Genomic DNA, 25,988 nt, shown 5'->3' with positions numbered 1-25,988 from the left:
AGTGACTAATGCAATTATTTCCGTCTGAAGAGCCAATATAATGCTGACATTGACATTTATCAGTAAATCGACTGGGTCAGTTTTCTGTAAGGCCGCATTCTTCATACAACAGAATAGTATATAGAGGTAAAAAATGAATAAACTACTCAGTTTATACAACAATGTGGCTACGTCTCAGAAACATAAGGTTAAGTAAAAGAAGACATTTAGAATAATAAATATTGTGTTATTTCATTTATATAGAGTTTGAAACAGACAAACCCAATCTATGGTATTAAAATGTAATTATTTTGGCTTTGGGTAGTGGTAATTATTGGAAGGGAATATGGAGGTGGGTTGACCTGGTTTGGCTGTGTCCCCACCCAAATCTCATCTTGAATTGTAGTTCCCATAATCCCCATATGTCATGGGAGGGACCCAGTGGGAGGTAATTTAATCATGGCGGCGGTTATCTCCAAACTTTCCTCGTGATAGTGAATGAGTTTTCACAAAATCTTATGGTTTTATAAGGGGATTAACCCCCCTTCAAACTGTGCTTCTTGTTGCTGCCGCCATGTGAAGAAGGATGTGCTTGCTTCCCTTTCTGCCATGATTGTAAGTTTCCTGAGGCCTCCTCAGCCCTGTAGAACTCTGAGTCCATTAAGCCTCTTTGCTTTATAGATGACCTAGTCTCAGATAAGTACTTATAGCATTGTGAGAATGAACAAATACATGGGTGCTTGGAGATGCATGCAGTGCTTAATTTTTGGACTTTGGTGGTGGTTCTTTGGGTATGTTTGCCTGTGATCACTCACTTATCTGGACAGATATGTGGTATTCGCTTTTCTGATGCACATAGCTGAAGTGAACATCACTAAATGGACCGAGCCAGTTCTCTCAATGGCCACATTCTAATCTCTCTCTTTTAGTTTATCAGACTAGTTCTTACTGAAATGGTTGTTCATACACACAAAAAAAACCCATGTCCCCCATTCTCTTTATCTCACCAGATAGAGCTTAGAATTAACCTTAATTTTCACAATGGATTAGAAACCATGTAGGAGAAAAGACTAAAAAATGGTCTTAAAAGATGAATTAGTTTTTTTTTTAAAAAAAAAAAGACAAAAAAAAAAAACCCAGGAAATCAACTACCTTCACTTTTCTATAACCTGAGTTCTATCCCTGCATTTCTGTTGATTTATTCAAACCTCCAAAGTGACATGTATAATGCCATTTTTCAATAAGAAGGTCAATAGTTAGCTTTATAACTTCCACCATTGTGGGGGAAATATTTTAGTCAATTTTGTAAAACATATTGAGAGACCACCTCAGAAAGGGCTATTTTGTTAGAAATAGCCAGCAAGGATTTAGGAGGCAGAGGTTTTTGTTAAAGCACCATTACAAGGGATGTTCAAGGATATTGTTGCCGCTGGAGACAATGGCAGTTCACTGGATGCTATATGACGAGATTTTCAAACAGCTTTGGATAATGTTTTACCGGTTAAGGTATTGTTAAATCAAAGTGCCAAGAATCACTTGATAAGGAAAAAAAAATTGGTCAACACTTTAAACCAGCAGAACTCAGTCATCTGTAGGAAATGGCAGCTCTCTTCTGACTTAGGCTAGGAATGAAGGCGTGGAACTTAGACTAGGAACAAGGCTACTGTGTATCTTTTGAAAAAGTTACATGTCCTTTGAGGCTTCATTTCTTTATCTGGAAAGTAGAAGTTATAACAATTACAGGCATGGAAAGTAATTGCTATACATTAGCCAAAATATCATCTTCAACACCCCCATAGATTACCTCTGTCTAGCTGTTAGAGGGAGATGGAGGTTTCTCTTATGCCCATCACCATCCTGTCCACTCTACCATTGCTTCCTATATGTAGTCTCTATTTTTATTTTTATTTTTAATTTTTTTTTGAGACAGGGTCTTGCTATGTCACCCAGACTAGAGTGCAGTGGTGCAATGAGAGCTCATTGCACCTTTAACCTCCTAGGCTCAAGCAATCCTCCCGCCTCAGCTTCAGAAGTAGCTGGAACAGCAGGTACGCACCACTACTTCTGGCTAACTTCTCCTTTTTTTTTTTTGTAGAGACAGAGTCTCACTATGTTGCCCAGGATGTAAATATAATGTTTATGTTGTTTCTTCTAGCTCTGGCTTGGATCATTCATAGCTTGTCTTTTTGCTAATCATTACCTAAACTGCCTGGTTCCTGGCACCCCTGGAGAAGATATTCTCCTTCCACATAAGCAACAGAAACATGTGACTATGAGAGGTCAGTGCCAACCCTATAATTTCTACTCCTCACTGTCAAGGTCAAACTGGTGTTTGCGGATAATTATGATCACGCATAGCAAGGCTATCTTTGTAAGCAGTTTACTTACCTGTCAGTCAGTAATCATTAACAGTATTTGTTGAATTGTTGCTATATGTGTGATTAAATTTGTTCTTACTAATAATTTGAGGTTGTTGCTTATGTTAGAGTTAACTACAGGGGACTATAAAAATAGGAGAATGTTTTCAAACTTCAAGCTTCCTATGTTTTTTCTTAAATTCAAAAAGCAAGCAAACAAACCCAAATCAAACCGAAACAAAACCCTTAGTGCTTCTTCTATCTTTAGATTCAGATCTCTCAGGAGAGCATTTCCTCTTTTATTTGTTCCCACAAAAATCCCAACTTCCTTTTAGGAAAAGAACTCAGAGCTATGGATCTGGCTCTAGGATCATTCTTCCCTCATCCCCTCTCTCCTCCTTCAGGGAGCATGGGAGAAAAGAGAGTTTGGATAGGGGAGTCCAGGCTGGGTTTTCTTATTCTCAGTTACTGTACCTGGCAAATCTCCCTCTCTGTGCATCATTTTGAGGTTCAGCTTTGCTTCCCCTTCCAACTGGATCAGCCAATGGGTGACCAAGGAAACCCAGAGACAATTCATCCTCAATTCATACTGAAAGAGAGAGAGAGAGAGAAAGAGAGAGAGAGAGAAACGGAACAATTTTCTAAGCACCCTCCTTGCAGCTGATAACTTGGAGATGATGGGTCTTTGTCATCTGCCACACACTGTACCCTTTCACTCTGAACAGGTAGTGTGCAAGGAAGATCCCTGTGTGTCTCCCAGTGTAGCTCTGTGAGTAGTTTACCCAACCTAAGCAGACGACATCCTCACCGCCAGCGGTAAATACTCTTCTCGACAGCACGCCACTTTGGGAAAACACTCAAGTGAGCAGATAGGAGCCGCAATGCAAACAGCGTTTCGAGGCTCAGCGTAATATGTGAGTTTTATCAAGGGATTTGTAAGAGGAGTAGGCAGCCGTTGCTGGCATTGCTATCACAGGGATAAAGGAAGTAAGTGAAGAGTGCCAAAGCACAGCATTTAGGAAGTCATAGTAATAATAATAATAATAATAAAGTGTGGAGTTCAAGGAGCTGCAATAAAAGGAAAAGAGCTTCATTCTTAAAACTGGGGCTCCTCGATTCATGAAAATGACAAATGCAAGATGGAAAACGCACATGGTGCCACAGTTTAGGCACCTCTCCCAATATCAGTTCTGTTTACTTTCTTTGCATAAATGCATAGGTGAGTTGATAGAATATAGCCCGTTTACCAGACTCACATCCTAATGTAAATATCTGTAAGTAGAGCTTGAAAATTATTTTCAATCCCTTGCAGTTGTTTCCCATGACCTATTTTTTAAATTTCTTTCTTTTTTTTGGCGTGGAGAGATGCTTGCACTTTGTACACATTCATTTTGTTGGTGGATGGATTTACAGTCGCGTTTCCATGCAGATAAGCTGTTGACGTTAGCCAGATGTTTTAATAAGATTCTGTTTACCCTGCTAGTAAGGAGAAGCTCTGATTCAAGGGAGAGAATAAAGAGAGTGGGATGGATTGTGCGAGGTCCCAGCTGGGGATTTGTCCAGAAGGCGGGTTAGCTAAAATGTGGCAGCCATGTCCTCATCCTAGGCAGACTAGGAAGACAGAAAATTCGTTGTCAATACCTGCTCTGCTTCCTTAATTCTCACCAGTCCTCTGTTGTAACGTTCTTTGCTTGCCTACCCCACAGCTTTAAAATTGCCTGTTGCTCTCATAATTTCTTCTCATCCCACCCCAATTAAAAACAACACAAAACAGAGCAACTCTTTACAATTCTCTTCCTAGTAGCTATGGCTAGTGGACAAATTTGTCCTTAAGTGCAGAGAGTCGTGTAAGTGTGAGGGTAGATTTAATGGATTAATCTTGCAAGATAGCACGTGAAAAAGAGACGATCTCAGTTCATTCGAGCTCCTATTAGAAACGACCCTAGATCAAGTGGCTTATAAACAAGACGCTTATTTTTTTTTAAAGTTTTAGATGCTGGAAGTTCAAGATCTAGGTGTGGCAGATTCAGTGTCTGGTGAGGACCCATTCCCGGTTTATAGACAAGCTCCTTCTTGCTGTGTCCTCACACGGTGAAAGGGGCAAGGGAGCTCCCTGGGGTCCCTTTTATAAGAGCACTAATCCCATTCATGAGGCTCCACCCTTATAACCTGTATTAGTCAGGGTTCTGTAGGGGAACAGAACGAATAGGATAGATGTATACATAAAGGGGAGTTTACTAAGGAATATGGACCTACATGATCACAAGGTGAGGTCCCACAATAGACCGTCTGCAAGTTGAGGAGTAAAGAAGCCAGTCTGAGTCCCAAAGCTGAAGAACTTGGAGTCTGATGTTCGAGGGCAGGAAGCACCCAGCATGGGAGAAAGATGTAGGCCAGAAGACTAAACCAGTCTAGTATTTCCACGTTCTTCCGCCTGCTTTTATTCTGGCCATGCTGGCAGCTGATGAGGTGGTGCCCACCCAGATTGAGGGTGGGTCTGCCTCTCCCAGTCCGCTGGCTCAAATGTTAATCTCCTTTGACAACACCCTCACAGACACACCCAGGAACAATACTTTGCGTCCTTCAATCCAATCAAGTTGACACTCAATATTAACCATCACATGACCTCATCACCTCCAAAAGGCCCCACCTCCTAACACCATCACCCTGGGGGTTAGAGTTCAACATAAGAATTTTGGGAGAAAGCAGACATTCTGATCATAGCAGAAATCATGTTGTGCAGGGTGGTTCAAGAGCTACAGAATGCCCATTTCTCATTAAAAACATTACAATTTCTGTCATTGTGGTAAAATCTTCTTTCTATGTGTTCTCCTAAGATCCCATAGTTTTCCTTTGACTAGGCTCAATTGTGTAGATAACCCATGCTTTTCATTTCTAGTTCCCTGAAGGCAGGAGCCACATCTATCCTGTTGGGTGCATCTCTCAATGACTGATCCAAGTGGTGGATACTACATAGATACTTTTGGTTTCAGAGGAGAAAAAAAAGACTCCCTGCTGTGAAAAAGATGCAATTCAGTCACCCTCAGTATGGAAGCCTCTTGTGTTAGGTAGGGTGTGCACACTGGCTTCCCTATGTACTGTTGCTGACTCTCTCAATGCCATTTCACCTCCTTTGGTTCCCCTACGGAGAATTGACAAGCTTAAGAGATATCTGTCTTATCTATTTTATCTTTTCAATTTTAATTTTTTGTTGTTTCTTTTTGAGACAGGGTCTCACTCTATTGCCCATGCTGGAGTGCAGTGATGCAATCATGTCTCACTGCTTGAATTCCTGGGCTCAAGCAATTCCACCTGCTAAGGCTCCAGAGTAGCTGGGACTACAGCCACTTGCTACCACACCTGGCTGATTTTTAAAATTGTTTTGTAGAGATGGGGGCGGGGGGGTCTTCACTATATTGCCCAGGCTGGCCTCAAACTCCTGCTCTCAAGCAATCCTCTGGCCTCGGCCTCCCAAAGTGCTGGGATTACAGGCCTGAGCCACTGTACCCGGCTGTATCCTGTCTTGGTGTTGCTAAAGAGGCGTCAGCATTGGTGAAGTTGGAGCAAAGAGAGATAATTAAACATGTCTTCAGAGATCACTAATAGAGAGAGAGAGGGGCTCTTCTATCCCCAGTAGAAAATGGCATGTTCATTCAACGCTCTCTACTTGGGGAGCAGAGGCAAGGTGCCCCCTTGGGGCCAGATGTTGACATTGCTGGTGAGGGTGGGTTCTTTCTTTGCCAGAGCCCCTCCATACTCAATAGTTTTGCCTGAATCTCCTTGACTCCACTTTACACCTGAGTAGCCATGTGTTCTCATATGACAGATGGTTGATCTTCTAGGGCCGAAGGCAATGAGAAAGTTGTTCATGCTCTTTACAGATTAACAGCAAAACAGTGTTCTCAGCGTGAGTAAAGTTCCTGATGACCTGTCTTTCCTTCCTCTTTCCTATGGAGACAGATCATCAGAGACAATGGTCTGAAAGGTACCCACTCATGCCCTACCTTTAGAGGCCGAGGAGATAGAGAGTAACTATCCACCGACTATCAGCATGCTAGAAATTTCAAAATGAGCAGGAGAGGAATTTGTGAATGTTTTACTCCAGGGCCCATTACTCAAACATATGTCTCTGCAAATGGACCATATGTTATGGTCTTTACAGAGGCAAAATTCTTGTGGAATCATGGGAGTTTCCGTAAGTAAAGATTAAAGTTCAGCACATGCTCTCAAAGCTGCTCCACAGGCGTTTGCAGCTGGCCAGCCCTTGAGTATATCATGCAATTAGCTTCAGATAAACTTATTGAGCTCCATTTCTCCTTTCTGTTGCCTACTGGGTTTCCCTGGGAGTTTACATTCATGGGAGAACTGTTAGTCTGTTTCACACATGCAATTTATTATGTACATCCCATGTCAGAAGAGATTAGAATAAAAGGCGTGGCTATCTGATTCAACCACACAGTGGCTCTGTGTCATTTATAGCTACTAATAAGCATGCCTCAGCCAGGTTCTGTGGCCTGTAATCCCAGCACTTTGGGAAGCCGAAGTGGGAGGATTACTTGAGCCCAGGAGTTTGAGATCAGCCTGGGCAAGATACTGAGACTTCATCTCTATGAAAAAAAAAAAAAAAAATTAGCTGGGCAAGGTGGCGTTTGCCTGTGTTCCTAGCTACTTGGGAGGCTGAGGTGGGAGTCAGGAGATTGAGGCTGCAGTGAGCTGATGGTGCCACCACCCATCATCCTGGGAAACAGCCAGACACTGTTTCAAAAAAAGAAAAAGAAAAAGAAAAAGAAAGAAGAGGCACTCCTCTCCTATTTTTGTGGTCATAAAACTTTCCAGGAGCCTCAGAATTATAATAACAATGAGATAAAATATATAGAAAGAATATTTGGCTGGCAAAATTGTAGGTGACTTTTGTTTAACACAGGAGGTCCAATATCCAATATGCAATGCGAAGCAGGCAATGTCCTTTTTGAAACACCACCAAGAGATAGAACATTTTCAGAAATCTTATATAAAACAAGGTTAGCGAACATATTAGAGATAACACCTCCAGTTTCCACTGTCTCTATTTCCCTTTGACTCTTATCTTTTTCCTCGGCAAGGCACATAACTGGTGCAAGAGAAATTTCTATCTTATCCTGGCTGAGAACTGTCTTCTACTTTGATAATTCAATGATTGTAGCATTTCTGAAAAGTTTAGCATTGAGACTTGAAAAGCAAATTCAAAACAAGTGACTTTTATCATCAGAATATGTTGTTGCCATAGGGATACAGGGAATAATGTTATTCTAAAGCAATTATGTAGGGCTACAGAATGGAGACAGTCAAACTAAGGTAAGGCTATTTCTTTCTCTGCGTTGAGTATCTTTGGTGGGTAATGGAGGAGGGCAGTCACATTGCAAATTTTCTGTCCTTTTATTAGATCTTCTAACAGTTAATTCTCCTATGAATTCTCTAAGTGATTAATAAGATTTCTCAAAGTGTGCCACAAGTTTCCAGTCTCTAGTGTGTAGAATCTGTCTTTCTTCCATACACCCAGATTGGATACACAGGTTCCAGGGCAGCTCAGACTAAGTGTGGGAATGGAAAGCCCACTAGACTATTATAGATTCCAGCAACCTAGAATAAACTCTCTTTTGTACAAATGTGGGTAAACTCATTAATCTATGCTTCCAAACCTCAATTTCCTTATCTCAATATTGGGTATATTAATACCTGCTCTATCTCAGAGACTCTTTTTCTGGATTTAGGAAGACAAAAAGATGAAAGAGCCTCATGAGACCACAGAGCCCTGTATGACAGTAAGCTAGCATCGGTTCAGAGATTGAACATCTGAAACTTTGTGCCCAGGTCTTCATGAATAAAACAGTTCTTTGTAGTGGGCATTTAAACCATACTTTGATATTAGTTATGATTAACATTGAATTGCTTTGTCTTAAATATTAAGTTCCACAATGGTGGAAAAAAGCCCACAGGTTCTGGTATGTATTATGGTAGTTCCTATGCACGTGTAAGGGAGAAGGAAAAGCATGTACTCTATCCACCAAACTGAGACATTCTGGGGAGCAAAAGGAAACACTCTTGATAATTCCATTGGGAGAGCAACGTGTACATCAAGACTTTCCTAAGCAAACCAGGACATGCGTTCACCTTATCTGTAAGGACAGAACTTGGAAACTGATAGTGTGAAGATGACTGCATCCAGGTTGGGGGACTCTTAAGTCCTAACTCCTCTCTCCATTCTAGTCTTGTGTTTATCTTCTTATCTCAGGGGTGATGTATTAGTCCATTTTCATGTTGCTGATAAAGACATACCCGAGAGTGGGTAATTTGTAACAAAAAAAAAAAAAAAGAGGTTTAATGGACTCACAGTTCCACATGGCTGGGGAGGCCTCATAATCATGGTGGAAGGTGAGTAAAAGGCACATCTTCCATGGCAGCAGGCAAGAGAGAACTTGTGCAGGGAATGTCCCCTTTATAAAACCATCAGATCTCATGAGACTTCACTATCATGAGAACAGCATGGCCAAGGCCCTCCCCCATGACTCAATTACCTCCCACCAGGTCCCTCCCATGACATGTGAGAATTATGGGAGCTGCAATTCAAGAAGAGATTTGGGTGGGGACACAACAAAATCATATCAGGTGATGCTATGAATCCTTCAAAATGGGTGAAACCCTCCTGCCTCAGTCAAGCAAGACCAATACTTGATCATTTTAGTCTTTTCCTGATCAGCCATATCATATGTACTCTGTCTTAATGATCATTGTAATATACTCTATCACTAAGTAACAACTGTAATGAAGGATCTGAATCTATTATTTTCTTATTTAGAGACTGGGTCTCACTCTGTCACCCAGGCTGGAGTACAGTAATGTGATCATAGCTCCCTGCAGCCCCGACCTTCTGGGCTTGAGGAGTCCTCTTGCCTCAACCCCCCAAGTAGCTGGGACTACAGGCGCACACCATCATGGTTGGCTAATTAAAAAAATTTTTTTAGAGATGTGGTCTCACTATGTTGCCCAGGCTGGTCTTGATCTCCTGGCCTCAAGCGATCCTTTTGCCTCAGAATTCCAAAGTGCTGGGATTACAGGCATGAGCCATAGTGCCCAGCCTGAATCCATTTTTAATGGCTGACCACTGATAGTTTTCAAATTCTATGCCTTATCCTTTCCTTTTTGTCCCACAGCTGGACAAGCCAATGAGAAAGTCTGGGAGCTACCTGTTTGGAAGCAGTGGGGGAAGTTTAAGCCACACATCCTAATGCATGTTCAGGCAGGATGCTTCACCCTGGCCCTATCTCCCAACCACAAGAAAACTCAGAGCCACTGCCCCCAAACCCCTTGCTCTGGTTCCACTCTAGAGTGAATTGGAGCCCTTCTCTTTGGGAAATCCTCTTGCCATTTACTGTGTGTGTAATCAACTATTTCGTATCCATTGGTAACTGCTAGTCACCTGTCTGTACATCCATAAATCTCTGGTCGGGGGCTGACCAGAGTCCAGCAGGGGATGCTGGCCACCCACATAAAACATCAACCTTGCCAGCCAACTAGCTAACTATCATTAAATACATTTATTATGGAGTTTTCCACACATCCGTGCATAAACAAATCAGCTCAACCATTACCTGTAGCTGTTCTGGGCAATGATTTTAAGGTGCACAGTTCTAGCCCCTCAATCAGTAAAAAAGTTGGTGACCTCCCTATACTTTGAAGTCGAGAAAACTGCAAACATAAATTTTAAGTCTGGCTAAACTTTATTTAGTTAATCTCATGTGAAGTGAAAGCAAACCAACACACAGAATCCACACTTTATGTAGCTGCCTTGGGTTTTTCTCATGGGTCTAAATCAAGGATTTTAAACTCCTTGAATTCATGACCTATTGCTGTGTAACACATAACTGCAACATTCTCAGCTTGAACAACACATATTTGTTATTTGACAGTTTCTGTGGGTCAGGGCTCCAGGGGCAGCTTAGATGGGTCTTGTGCTTCAGGGTCTCCCAAGGCTGTAGTCAAAGGGTTGACCACAAGTGGGTTTCCCTGAAGTCTTGAGTGGGGTGGGATCTTCTTCCAAGATCACGTGAATGTTGGCAGGATTCAGTTCCCTGCAGATTGTTGGAGAGAATGGCTCATTTCCTTGCTGGCTATTGGCAAGAGGTCAGCCTCATTTTCTTGTCTTGTACATCTCTCTATATGACAGCTTATTTTAGCCAAAGCCAGCAAAAGAAACTCTACTAGAAAGACAGAAGCCATTGTCTTATGTAACTCATTGTGGAAGTGACATCCTGCCATCTTTGATATATTCTATATGTTTGAATCAAGTCACTATGGCAGTTCACATACCAGATTAAGGTTATTTGAGTGCCATCTTAGTGTCTGTTCACCATATTTCTTAAGCACCAGAACAAATACCAGAAGTTGTATTCTTCTGCACATCCATTTATCCATCTTTTCATCTTCTAATGACAGACTGTATGCTATAGCACTTGAGAGTAAATGGTGTTACTCAATGTTCTTCAACCTTTCTTCATCATTGCCCACTAAGAAATATTTTACAAATTTTTTTAACCCACCCCCCATGCAAATTTAACAGATATGCTCCTTATCTGTGTATGTCTGTATCTCTGAGCTTCGTACATGAATGGCTTTTTTACCTTCCAAAAACCAATTTTCATTCCCTTTGGGAGGGTATTATCCCCATTAAAAATGCCCAAGGAGCATGCTATGGACTAAGAATGCCTTTGTTTCTTTCTGTTCCACCACTTATCAGCGTTGTGATAGGCAAGTCGCTGAACACCTCTGAACCTCAGCTTTCTTAACTGCAAAATGAGAATCACAATAGAACCTACCACTTACTACTGTTATGAGGATTAAAGGACACAAGATACCAGAAGTATATATAACAGACACAGTGGATTGTAGGAACACCATAAATGCAAGCTTCTATTACTGCAGTGCACAGAACACTATGTCTAGCATCAGGAATTTTAAGATAATACCAAAACAAGAGTCTCAAAGATGCTCACTGTTTGTTAAAGGAGATTGAAAGATTACAAAAGGTGTGAGATGTGCTATCATACAGTTATATTCAAGACGATTTGGCTATAGAAAAAAGGGAGTCTAAATTCTGAAAAAGAGAGAGGAGGGCAAAAGAAAGAAGGGTTTCTCAGAGGAAAGACACTTGAAGGAAGAGAAATAATTTGAGCTGAGGAATGAAGAACCAAACTAAAGCAATGGCAATGTTGATGATGACAGAGAGGAGGAGAAGGCCTGGAAATAAATGATCATGTGGTAGAATGCTATGGTTATTCAAAAGATTCACTTATATAAGTAGGCATTTCTCCACTTGCTTGTCTATTCACCCATTCATTCATCCATCTCCACATTTATCCACCCACTTTCCATCCATCCATCATCTATCCACACCTGTTTCCTCTGTCAATCCATCTACCTATTTATTCACCCATGTCTTCATTGATTCTTACATTCCACTCTTCTATACATCTGTCCACGCATTCATTCATCAATTCCCGCATTCATCCACTCACTCTCCATCCATCCATCCATCCATCCATCCACCCATCCATCTATCCTTCCATCCATTTATTCACACATTCATCTACCTGCTTCCTTCCATTAATCTGTGTTTCTATTTATTTGTCCATCTCCTCATCAATTAATCCATCTCACCCTTCTATACATCCATCCATGCATCCATCCATCCATGCATCCATCCATCCACACATTAATCTACCTGTTTCCTTCTGTCAATCCATCTACCTATTTATTTGTCATCTCTTCATCAATTAATACATCCCACTCTTCCATCCATCCGTCCATTAATCCATTCATCCACTAGTCTATTCCTAGATTTATCCACCCACTCTCCATCCATTCATTCATCCATCTATCCTTCCTTCCATCCATTTATTCTCACATCCATCTACGTGCTTCCCTCTATAGATCCATCCACCTATTTATTTGTCCATCTCTTCATCAATTCTCCCATCCATCCCAACCTTATGTACATTCATCCATCGATCCACACATATGTCTACCTGTTTACTTCCATCTATCCATCTATACACTCATCACTTCATCCTTGGCTTCATCAATTCATCTATCCCACCCTTCTATACATCCATCTTTCCATTCATACATCCATCCACACATCAATCTATCCATTCATCTACCCATTCACCACTCATCCATTAATTCATCCATCTATCCACCCATCCTCTCATTCATCCATCTATCTTCTATCTTTTTCCACAAAGGAAAAAGTGGTGTAGAAAGACATATAAAATAAATATAGAAAATGAATAATAAATGAATAAAATATAAACAAACCAAACACTAAACTCAGGTAAGAATGGAAAGGAGAGAACTAGAATAAGGACATAAAGTAGGACCAGGGGTTTGATTTAGGCAAGTATGCATTCCATATGCCTGACCTGTGAGGGCCAGACATTCAGTATGTTAGGATGTTGAGTTGTTTGTGCTCCCAAGGTAGCCTGTATCTGTACCAAACCTTCTACTGCTTAGAGTCTAAATGGAGGAATCTTTTAAGTTATTTACTGTACTCCACATCAAATGTTTGATGGCATTTGGATAGACTTTGGCAAATGTAGCCCATCTTCTAATTTCTTCTTTATCTGCATTTAAAGGGCTTTGAGCTACAGAGATGAGATGATACTGATTAAAGGCAAGTCAGGTTTCAAATACTTTCCCCTGAAAATCCATTTTACTCCTTTGCTGTTAGCAGCATTTACTACAGGAAAATGTATACTTAACATTTAGCCAAAAATAAAAACCTCTGCAAAATGCCTAAATATAGATTGCTTCATTGCCTTCAAATCAGACTGGAAAGAATGCAGAGGCTGGTGCTCAGAAGAAACTGAGTGGCTGGAGACTGCAAAGCAGTCTGCAATCAGAAGAAATTACAATTATGGCACCGAGCACTAATCCCAGAAAATCAAAACACAGTTAGGCAACCACTAAATCCCATTATAAAATATAATAATCATTATTAGAGCTTTTTTTTTTCTCCCAGAAAATAAAGAGTTGGAGACATTATGCCATTGCTTAACCATTTTCCATAGCAGGTCATTATTCTTTATGATGCTACTAAATATACTCAACATCTTACAAATCCCAAGTTCACCTTCCAAGTACATGATCTCGTCCTTCTGTGTAAAGTTAATCAAAGCTGTAAAAGTACTTTATTCCGTATCTTTATTTTTCCCCACAGGGACAGGGGAATAAAAATGTGATGCATTGGAGGAGAATCACAGGACTCAACAAATAAACCTTGAGATGTCATTGTCACCTGTGTGTACTTTATGAGAATACATGTAGAGATTAACCTTTCCTGGAAAATGAACGTCTAATGCTTCTTTTGGGGACAGCATGCTTTATAGTTAGGACATTCTTCTTTATATCCAGCCTGACTTCTTCATGCTGTACTAGCCTTCTAATCCTTAACTAAAAATTTTTTAAAAATGAATAAACACTGGGCAATGTGTTCTATGGGCTCTTTAAAATACTGTGAGACTGTAGTAAAAACATCACGACACAAGTGACAAAGTAGTGAAGAATGGTGCTGATATGGTTTGGCTGTGTCTCCACCCAAATCTCATCTTGAATTCCCATAATCCCCATGTATCCTGGGAGGAACCCAATGGGAGGTAATTGAATCATGGGGGCGGTTACCCTCATGCTGCTGTTCTCATGATAGTGAGTGAGTGCTCATGAGCTCTCATGGTTTTATAAGGGGTTTTTCACCCTGTTGTTCGGCACTTCTCCTTGCAGCTGCCATGTGAAAAAGGACGTGCTTGCTTCCCCTTCTGCCATGAATGCAAGTTTCCTGAGGCCTCCTCAGCCATCTGAACCGTGAGTTAATTAAACCTCTTTCCTTTATAAGTTACCCAGTCTCAGTAACGTGTTTACTAGCAGTGTGAGAACGGACCAATACAGATGCTGTGCTAAGTTTTCTGATTTTACCACCTCTTCTAGAACATGCTAGAACCAGTCCACATCAAATTTTTCCTTAAGGCACGAACTACTTCCTTCTGTTTTTTGGCACACAATACAGTATATTTGTGGACCCACAATGAATATCCATAAATCCTCACAGAATGAGTGAGTCAGCGAATCAATGAACCATTACTTCCTGAATTCAATACAAAGCACTTCAGACAATGAAACCAAAATCTCCATCTCATCTCTTTCAATTCCCATTCTAATAAGGAAAGAAAACATAAACACGCAGTGAGTTCTCAGTTAATGAATTATTTCTAGATTGAACTACAAGAAATTGCCACTTTGGTTTATAGGTCAAAAACAGCTGAATATCAGCTGTATGCTAATATTTGCAGTCTTTGGCTGATATTTGGGAATTTTTTCTTTTCTTTAGCAACATCAGAAAAAAGTGCCTTAAGATGAGTTAGAGACATGTAAATAGCATCTCATTCTGGGAAAATAGCTAAGCAAAAATCAGAAAGGATGCCAAAATACTCAGTTTGGGTGTGCACTCTTTTGATTACACAATACATTTTGGTCATTGGTAAATGTTTCTTTTAATGTTCACCCAGCAAGATGAGGCATTTGGGACAACAAAGCAGTGGGTTCCTTCTTCTGATGACTTAGCCTGAAGAGCTAATGAGTCAGTTAAGAATGAGTGCTGTCTTTGATAGAGGAGCCTTGAAGGAGATGAGTCTGTTTTAAGAGTAGAAGCAAGCCTGGGCAACATAGCAAGACCCCATCTCTGCAAAAAATAAAAAATTAGCTGAGTATGGTGACAGATGCCTGTAGTCCCAGGTACTTGGGATGCTGAGGGGGGAGGATGGCTTGAGCATGGGAGTTCGAAGATGCAATGAGCCGTGGTTGTGCAACTGTACTCCAGCCTGGGTGACAGAGTGAGACCCTGTCTCAAAAAACAAAACAAAACAAAACAACAACAAAAGAACTCTTGTGAGTACATCAGCACCAGATAATCCAGGATTATCTCCATTTCCCAAGATTCTTAATCACATCTGCATAGTCCTTTCTGCCAGGTTATGTCACATGTTCACACCATCTAGGATTGGGATGTGGACATTTTGGGGGGGCACTATTTGACTGACCATAGATTCCCCTGGCCCTTCATTTAACCAAGACCGAGTCTAAATGGTTCAGTGTTTTGCTCATTGCAGAATCCAACACTCATGTTGGGTGGCAAAGCATCATCTGATCAAGTAAAGTATGCACAACAGAGTTAGACCTTGGTCAGGATTTGCCTCCACACTTTTTAAAAAATTGTTTAAAGAGAGTCTCACTCTGTCACCCAGGCTGAAGTGCAGTGGTGAGATCACAGCTCACTTCAGCCTTAAACTCTTGGAATCAAGTGATCCTCCTGCGTCAGCCTCCAGAGTAGCTAGGACTACAGGTGAGTGCCATCATGCCCAACTAATTAAAAAAAATTGTAGAGACTGAGTCTTACTGTGTTGTCCAGGCTGGTCTTGAACTCCTGGACTCAAGGAATTCTCCAAGTCAGCCTCCCAAAGCACTGGGATTACAGGCATGAGCCATTGCGTTCAGCCTCAGAGTCCCTATAAGAAGGTAAGGGGGTCTGAGAAAAAGATGTGATGATGGAAGCAAAGAGTAATTTGAAACACTACACTGCTGCCTTTAAACAATTGAAGAAAGGACCACAAACCAAGAAACACAAGTGGCCTCTAGAAGCTGGAAAAGACATGGAGACAAAGTCTCCCCTAGAGCCTTCAGCAGGAGCACAGCCCTGCTAAGACCTCAATTCTAACCCAGTGAGACTCATTCCTGACCTCTGACCTCCAAAACTGTAAAATAATAAGTTAGTGTTGTTCTAAGCCATTGAATTTGTGGGAATTTGTAACAGCATCAGGAGACCTATACAGAATCTTTCTTAGGGTCTATCACTAGGCATGTACATCTTCAGAGAGGATGTTACATGACAAGTTTAAAATGAAAAGTGGCTGGGTGGCATGGTGGCTCCCACCTGTAATCCCAACACTTTGGGAGGCTGAGGCAGAAGGATCAATTGAGTCCAGGAGTTTGAGACCAGCCTGTGCAATATAGTGAGATCCTGTCTCTATTTAAAAAAAATTTTTTTAAATTAAATTAAAAAAAAACTTAGGAAGATGAAATACCTTAGGGTACCTGTTGTGGGAAGTCAGGAACCCCGAACGGAGGGACCGGCTGAAGCCACAGCAGAAGAACATGAATTGTGAAGATTTCATGGACATTTATTAGTTCCCCAAATTAATACTTTTATAATTTCTTACGCCTGTCTTTACTGCAATCTCTGAACATAAATTGTGAAGATTTCATGGACACTTATCACTTCCCCAATCAATACCCTTGTGATTTCCTATGTCTGTCTTTACTTTAATCTCTTAATCCCATCATCTTCGTCAGCTGAGGAGGATGTGTGCCGCCTCAGGACCCTGTGATGATTGCATTAACTGCACAAATTGTTTGTTGAGCATGTGTGTTTGAACGATATGAAATCTGGGCACCTTGAAAAAAGAACAGGATAACATCAATGTTCAGGGAACAAGAGAGATAACCTTAAATTCTGACCGCTGGTGAGCCAGGTGGAACAGACCCACATTTCTCTTCTTTCAAAAGCAAATGGGAGAAATATCACTGAATTCTTTTTCTCAGCAAGGAACATCCCTGAGAAAGAGAATGCATCCCTGAGGGTAGGCCTCTGAAATGGCCACTTCGGGGGCTGCCGTCTTTTATGGTCGAAACTGTGGAGATGAAATAAGCCCCAGTCTCCCGTAGCACTCCCAGGCTTATTAGGACAAGGAAATTCCCACCTAATAAATTTTGGTCAGACGGGTTGTCTGCTCTCAAACCCTGTCTGCTGATAAGATGTTATCAATGACAATGCGTGCCCGAAACTTCATTAGCAATTTTAATTTTGCCCCTGTCCTGTGGTCCTGTGATCTCGCCCTGCCTCCATTTGCCTTGTGATATTCTATTACCTCGTGAAGCACGTGATCTATTCGTACACTCCCTCCCCTTTTGAAAATCGCTAATAAAAACTTGCTGGTTTTACGGCTCAGGGGGCATCACGGAACCTGCTGACATGTGATGTCTCTCCTGGACACCCAACTTTAAAATTTCTCTCTTTAGTACTCTGTCCCTTTATTTCTCAGACTGGCCGACTTTTAGGGAAAATAGAAAAGAACTTACGTGACTATCGGGAGCAGGTTCCCCCCATAGGTACCCAATAACTATGGGCCTGTTTAATGCTTTAATGTAAACTTTATCTGTCAGTGAGGGCTGGGGTAGTCTATCTTCTCCTCCCCTTTTTCCTTGAATTAACTAACACACAGTTCTTTAAAGGAGGCTGTGGAGAAATAGCTTAGACACTGGGCCATTAGTGGTGGCTTTTGTTCAGTTAGAGAAACATATGGCTCATTGCTGAAGCGGGACAAATTGGAAACATGTAAAGATGAAAGGATTAAGTTACATAGGGAGCAACACACTAGCAAGAATTGACAATAAAGAATGCAAAAAGAAGTGAAAGTATAATCTCTCCAAATAGGGTGACTAACCATTCCTGGTCTGTCCAAAACTGGGTCTCTCCCAGGATGCCAGACTTTCAGTACCACCAAATCCCAAAAATCAGTACTTGCAAAACCTGAAAAATCCTCAGTAAACTACCAATTTCCATATAAAGATAACTTTGTTTATGGAGACAGAGGAAAATATTGCAATTAATAACTCAATAGGGCTATTAAATCATTCATTCATTCAACAAATTCTATTAAATACCTGTGATTTTCAAATAATGTATTAAGGTGCTTAGGATAAAATAATTGTGATCAAGTCTTACTTTCTGAAAAGGAAGAAATAGAATATGAAACTTAAGTGTGATACAAACACTAATCTCAAGAAACATGTTCTTTACTGGACATAAGATACATATATATGTGTGTATGCATGTGTATGTGTGTGTATATACATATATATAAATATCACATACATGTGAGAAGTCCACTGTGCTATCAAAGCCTAATAGAAATATTACCCAAATATCTTGCATTAAAAACAACTTCAGACTCTTTTTTCTTACTCTTTTCTATCTACATTGTATATATAATAATATCAATTATATTACATTATATATGTATTATATGTAATGTAAATTTACATATGTAATGTAATATAGTGTATATAATGTTTAAATATAGTGTGTATATATAGTGTATATGTATATAATGTATATAATATTTATGTATAGTGTGTGTTCAATATACTGTGTATATACACACTATATAAAGATATTTTCTACAAATATGAATTATATATAAATATTTCTACTTTAGAAATATAAATATTATATACATTATATTACTAGTAGTACAGTAATATATTACTATATGTTATATAGTAACATACTATTTTATACAAATTATATTTTATAGTAATATAGCATATGTTACTGTATATATTACTATATGTATATGGAGAGAGAGAAGCTATGATAAACGTTAAACCAAAAGATAAATAGATTCTGAAGTTTTTAGTTTTTTAATGCAAGATTGTTGGGTAACATTTTTATTAGGCTTTGATAGCTCAGTTGGCTCTCATGACACAATGAGGATACTGCTAAAATAGATCAAATGTAGGAAATTGAAACAGATGTGCTACCTTACTTAGACAGGACATTTTGCTCGAACAACTTATTGGGTTCATTCAGGGGGAAAAATATCCACAGCAGGGCATTGGAAAATGGCAAAGTGCTGCATTTTGTTGAATGAGATATGTGGTTTGTGTGACCTTTTCCAGCTAGGTCCAGTTTCTAGAAGGATAAAATTAAGTTTTAAAAGACCATTTTCAGTTTCTCTCTCTGGTCATTTTTCCCTCTTATTCATTTTAGGAGAACCAATCAGTTTGAAATTCTTTTTTCGTTTTTTGTATTTTTGAGTGGATGGTTGGGGAGTTTGGGTAAGGATTGCTACGTTGGCCTATGCATTACCTCATTCACAGAGTTCCAGAACACCCTCCCAATGAGATACACATTGTTCCTTTCTATTCTTTTCCTCATTTCAAGCCAGCCTTTGTTTATGCACTTACATATTTAGAGAGCACTGCTGCTATGAATTCAAAGTTCTATACTGTCATTGACCTAATTAACTTGAGATGGTTTGCCTGTTGATATTCTGTAAATAAATATATTTATCAAAATCTGTAATAAGTATACAGGGTCCATTTTAATGTTTGCAGATAATGAGTTTAAGAGCAACCCAGAAAATGTCAATGATCTCTTCTGTAGAGGACAATTGGTGAGCCATCACAGCACAGGGCTGTCAATTACTCACTCCGCCTTGCTAATTTCAATACCGTGGCCAACTTGAGATATTAGGAAAGCTAATTAACCTCTGTGTAACTCAATTTGCCAATCAGGGAAAGCTGCAAAATTGGATCATTCTCTAAACTGCACTTCTCCATCTCACAAGGACAGGTGCTCACTGACATCAGAAAACAAAGCATTAGAGTCGTGACAAGGTGGAGAGAAGCAAATGCGGCCAAAAACAGGCAGCATGTCTTGGCCAGGTGAGGAACAGCTGAACTTTCTGCTTTCCAAATTGTTGACCTTCAGTCCATGTTGTTCTTCCCTCCTCATGGATTGTTTATAAGCCGGTCCTTTCAAAATCATCAGAAAGAGATGGAAGAAGGAAAGGGAACTAGCATTTGTCAATATCCAGATTTCAGAAAGAAGATGGTTAACCTTTGGTGCAGCAATATGGTGAGAAATAATAAGACACAGAAGCCAGGAGAGACCGGATTGGCTTCCTAACTTGGCGTTTTATAATCTCTGTGCAAAGAGCAAGTTACTCTCCAAGTCTAAGCTCAGTTTCCACATTGAACAAGGATAGTAATGCCTACCTTACAGCACTTGGGGAAGGCATATAACAGGACTATAGTGGTGACCAGCTATAGACCACTTGAAGTTTAGCCACATAGGTTGAGTTTGGCAATGGTGATGCTGGAAGCAGATAGTACAGGAAAAAAATAATGTTGCTACTTTAGTCTTCAGACTCAGTGTGGTGCCCAGACCAGCTGCAGCAGTATCTACAGGAAGCTTGTTAGAAGTGTGAATTCTCCAGGCAGGCATAGTAGTCCCAGCTACCCAGGAGGCTGAGGTAGCAGGGTCCTTTGCGCCCAGGAGTTCAAGGCTGCAGTGAGCTGTGATTGCACCCCTACACTCCAACCTGGGTGACAGAGCAAGATCCTATCTCTTAACAAAAATAGAATTGCAAATTCTCACTTCAACCCCACCCTTGCATGCCAGACCTCCTGAATCAGGAACTCTGAGGTGGGGACCTGCAATCAGTGTTTTATTAATAACAAGTCCTCCAGAGGCTTCTGATGTACATTCCAGTTTGCTTTAGAAAGACTTTGGTCAAGGTAAAAATCAACAAGAAGAAAGTAAGGCCCAAATCTTGAAGAAACGGGAGAACCCGATAGGTTGGCAAGAAAAGATTTTAGACATGGAGAGCAAGGCAGGACTTTTGTTATTAACCTGGGATATAAGATGGTGGAAGGCGGGGCAGGAAATTGGGCTAGTGACTCAGAATTTCCATGACAAGCTGAAACACAGCAATGAAGAGATCATGTTGCTAGTTCACCTGAAGCTGAACCCAGGTGCAGAATCAGATGTACATAGAGCTGATGTTAGGGCAAGACTGAACTTTATATTTTTTAATTTTAAAATTTGTTTTGTATTTTGTATTTTTTTGACAAAGGATTTCACTCCGTCACCCAGGCTGGAGTGCAATCATGAGATCATGGTGCACTGCAGCCTCGACCTCCGGAGCTCCAGCAATCCTCCTGCCTCAGCCTCCTGAGTAGCTGGGAACACAAGCATGCTCCACCATGCCCAGCTAATATTATTATTATTATTGTAGAGTTGGGACATCCCTATGTTGCCCAGGCTGGTCTGGAACTCCTGGGTTCAAGTTATCCTCCCACCTTGGCCTCCCAAAGTTTTGGGATTACAGGTGTGAGCCACCATGCTCAACCTGGACTGACTTTATAGAAGAGAATCATCATTCCAACATTCTCCTCCTTTCTCATTTTTTTTCTAGAACAGAGAGACCCTAAGCTTTTTCAGTTTATTCTCATCATACCTCCCACTCACCTTCCTTCCACCTCAACCCTTTGGATGTTAATTGGTTTATCTGAATGTTCTTTTAAGTTTGTGTGCGTCTGTTGATATTTTCACTTTGAGTTGTTTTTCAGTTAATTTCCTGTCTGTCCTGAGGCTCGAAGGCCAGCATTGTGCTCTGGGAATTACAAGTGAAGATACATTATAGTTGTACGGACAGATTGGATTATGTTTTCTCTTTGGTTTCCAACATTGTGACTTAGCAATACCTGGCTGCCAAGACGTCAACAGTGTGTAGGGGGTTGTCACCCACAAACAACAGTAGACAGAATCAAATTGGAGTATGTAGGGGGCTGGGACTCTGACACCTAGGTTGTTCTTCTGTCCAAATCCACTGCCTCTGCAACCTGTAGGAAGCCTCTAATGTGTCAGGGCTTTCAGCTCTTAGAATAAAGATATTTGAGAAAAAATATTTATGGTCCTTTCTAGATCTCAAGTTCCACAATCTATAATCTATTGGTTTCCATCCTAAGTCGTGAGTCCTACTTAGCGCCTGAACTTCACTCAACATTCTGTATGCATGGTTAAGAGTCAGCAATAAATCTGAACTGTACATGATGTTCTTTTATTTTGCCATTTTGAACAAGTACAATTCCCAACCCTGAGAATTATGTGGTAGCTCTCTCCTGAATCTGCATGACTGACCTGACTCTGAAATTCAGAGTCTAAATCAAATCAGCTGCTAGCAGAAGTTTTTTAAAAAATGGATAGAGGAACACAGTTCTTGCATAAACCCCATTTCTCAAACACCAGCAAAATCTCTCATTAGAGGTATATGCAGGTTAATTAAGTCTTTTGAAAAGAAAGATGACCTTTGAAATAAAATTGACATTGATTAAGTCATAGACAAAACAGCATGGCACAGAATTTGTAAGAGAATATCTGGTTCTATGCTAAGTGTGAGGGGCAGAATTATCACACAGCCTCTAAGATTCCCACCCGCTAGACTACATGTCCTGTATAATCCCAGCCTTTGAGTATAGGCAGGGCCTTTCACTGTGATTGATGTCAAGACAGAGACTAGGTTATGATATTTAGCATAACTACAGGGGTTTTTATAGATGTCATTTTGTACATGTGATTAAGTTTCCTAATCAGTTGAATTTGAGTTAAGGAGATTGTATTTGGGAGATCTCACTAAGTTGATGAGCCTCTTAAGAGAAAGTCTAGGAGCAAGAGATCTGAAACAGCAGATCTCTTTAGTCATCATGCGTTCTGCAACATAAGAAAATAAATTCAACCAACAGCCCTGAGTTGGAAAGAAGACCTGGGCTCCACATGAGATGATCACTGCAGCCTTCAAAAGCCAGCCAAAGACCCACCTATGCCACGTATGGACACTTGCCTTAAGGGAACTCCAAGGAAATAAACATATATCATTTGAAGCCTCCAAGTTTCTAGCGATTTGTTACGAAGCATTAGAAAATGAATACAGTTAGCCTGTAGTTCCTTACTGGGAAAATGGATCATTTAGAGTATTTAGAAGAAGTGTACAGAAGACAGCGCTCATTCAATCTGAAGAAAGGAAAGATGATCTCACTGAATGTCATTATTAAAAAATAATGTGTTACATATTCTGTTGTTAATCTTGTAATAACCGTCCAATTAATGGATGATATGGTTTGGCTGTGTCCCCACCCAAATCTCATCTTGAATTGTGCCTCCCATAATACCCACATGTCCTGGGAGGCACCTGGTGGGAAGTACTTGAATTATGGGGGCAGGTCTTTCCCATGCTGTTCTCATGCTAGTAAGTCTCACAAGATCTGATGGTTGTCTAAGGGGGAGTTCCCCTGCACATGCTCTCTTGCCTGCCGCCATGTAAAATGTGCCTTTCCCTTCCTTTGCCTTTCGCCATGATTGTGAGGCCTCCCCAGCCATGTGGAACTGTGAGGCCATTAAACCTTTTTTTCTTTATACATTACCCAGTCTTGAGTATGTCTCTATTATTAGCATGAGAGCTGATTAATACAATGGACAAATGTGCAAACGATTGCATACAAAAGACAGCTTCACCAACAATACAAGAATCACCATGAGTAATTGTTGCAGAGTAGGAAGGAATAAAGAAGAAAATGAAGACCTCTATTGAATTATAGCTTGTCCTTCAATACAAGTTAGGAGTATAAGGCCATAGCTCCCAAACGTCATTAAACAGGCTAATGCTCACTGTTGAGGTGTTCTCTTCATGTTTTGACACTTCCTTCACATCAGTTCATAACTGGTGTCCTTTATGCAGGCAAGGTTTTCCTCTATCCACAAACCCCTTTCCTTATTGCATCCAGCAAGCCATTGCCAAATTTCTTACTGGGTTAGTCTTAGTCTGTTTAGTGTGGCCATAAAAGTACAGCTGAGGCTGGGCAATTTATAAAGAAAAGAAATTAATTTGTTCATGGTTTTGCAGGCTGTACAGGAAGCATGGCACCAGCGTCTGCATCTGGTGAGGGCTTCAGGCTGCTTCCACTCATGATGGAAGGGGAAAGGGAGCTGGCATGTGCAGAGACCACATGGAGAGAGAGGAAGCAAGAGAGAGAGGCGGAGGTACCAGGCTCTTTTTAACAACCTCTGAGGAACTAATAAAGTGAGAACTCACTTATTATTGTGAGGATGACACCCAGACATTCATGAAGGATCTGCCCCCATGACCCAAACACCTTCCATTAAGGGATCAAATTTCAACATGAGATTTGGAGGGGTCAAACATCCAAACTATAGCAAGATTCTTTAAAGGAAAGAGAGAAGAAAGCCAGAGGCCTCGTTTCTCAGAATATTCTTATTACAGCAAGGAAGGACTGAGAGTCAAGAACAAAAACAAAAACTGTTTGGATGACAAGCATTATCAATTTTTTAAAAGATTTATAACAAGCTTGACATTCAAGCTCCATTTCCAGTTTGCATTGGAAGAAAGCAAAGAAGGTCAGGAAACTGACAAACTTCATGAAAGAGTGCAATATCATAGAACAGAGTTTTATCTTGTAATTGTTTTCTCCATGAAAATTTCAAATACATCTCTAGGGGAAAAGAGATAGGTGTAAGTTTGTCAATATTTCTTCCTTGGGAAGTTTTTCCTTTCCTAAAACTAAGTCTACTCCATGAAAAGTTCTTTTAAAGGATAATTTTCAAAGAAGGAAAAATTATGACTCTCAGATAGCTAAAAATAAACCAGTGTTAAAGATGTTATTTAACTCATTATTGGTGTGCGAACCACCAGGAAGGTCTCACAACACATTTGAAACACAATCCAAAGAACAATCCTATTTATAGGTTTAAAAATATCAATATGTCCTTTGGGTATATACCCAGTAATGGAATGGCTGGGTCGAATGGAATTTCTACTTCTAGATCCCTGAGGAATCGCCACACTGACTTCCACAAGGGTTGAACTAGTTTACAGTCCCACCAACAGTGTAAAAGTGTTCCTATTTCTCCACATCCTCTCCAGCACCTGTTGTTTCCTGACTTTTTAATGATTGCCATTCTAACTGGTGTGAGATGGTATCTCATTGTGGTTTTGATTTGCATTTCTCTGATGGCCAGTGACGGTGAGCATTTTTTCATGTGTTTTTTGGCTGCATAAATGTCTTCTTTTGAGAAGTGTCTGTTCATGTCCTTCGCCCACTTTTTGATGGGGTTGTTTGTTTTTTTCTTGTAAATTTGTTGGAGTTCATTGTAGATTCTGGATATTAGCCCTTTGTCAGATGAGTAGGTTGCGAAAATTTTCTCCCATTTTGTAGGTTGCCTGTTCACTCTGATGGTAGTTTCTTTTGCTGTGCAGAAGCTCTTGAGTTTAATTAGATCCCATTTGTCAATTTTGGCTTTTGTTGCCATTGCTTTTGGTGTTTTAGACATGAAGTCCTTGCCCATGCCTATGTCCTGAATGGTATTGCCTAGGTTTTCTTCTAGGGTTTTTATGGTTTTAGGTCTAACATTTAAGTCTTTAATCCATCTTGAATTGATTTTTGTATAAGGTGTAAGGAAGGGATCCAGTTTCAGCTTTCTAATCATGCTGCTATAAAGACACATGCACACGTATGTTTATTGCCGCATTATTCACAATAGCAAAGACTTGGAACCAACCCAAATGTCCAACAATGATAGACTGGATTAAGAAAATGTGGCACATATACACCATGGAATACTATGCAGCCATAAAAAATGATGAGTTCACGTCCTTTGTAGGGACATGGATGAAATTGGAAATCATCATTCTCAGTAAACTATCACAAGAACAAAAAACCAAACACCACATATTCTCACTCATAGGTGGGAATTGAACAATGAGAACACATGGACACAGGAAGGGGAACATCACACTCTGGGGACTGTTGTGGGGTGGGGGGAGGGGGGAGGGATAGCATTGGGAGATATACCTAATGCTAGATGACGGGTTGGTGGGTGCAGCGCACCAGCATGGCACATGTATACATATGTAACTTACCTGCACA

General features: G+C 40.4%; 1 long non-coding RNA gene across 3 annotated transcripts in view; it reads left to right on the top strand.

Moving 5' to 3' along the window:
* The window catches only part of LOC129052881 (uncharacterized), a 61,097-nt gene that overhangs the window by 9,100 nt on the left and 26,009 nt on the right, over positions 1-25,988 (top strand). For 2 of the 3 annotated variants that reach the window (XR_008518007.1, XR_010138985.1), the window contains 4 exons: positions 1,910-2,027; positions 2,135-5,404; positions 14,151-14,231; positions 19,837-19,928. This is a non-coding gene — a long non-coding RNA (uncharacterized LOC129052881). The remainder of the gene's footprint in view (positions 1-1,909; positions 2,028-2,134; positions 5,405-14,150; positions 14,232-19,836; positions 19,929-25,988) is intronic. The other variant, XR_010138986.1, reaches the window with a different exon arrangement.

The sequence above is a fragment of the Pongo abelii genome, chromosome X (genome assembly GCF_028885655.2).
Source record: "Pongo abelii isolate AG06213 chromosome X, NHGRI_mPonAbe1-v2.0_pri, whole genome shotgun sequence".
Classification (NCBI taxonomy): domain Eukaryota; kingdom Metazoa; phylum Chordata; class Mammalia; order Primates; family Hominidae; genus Pongo; species Pongo abelii.
This window is presented reverse-complemented; position numbering and strand designations above follow the sequence as displayed.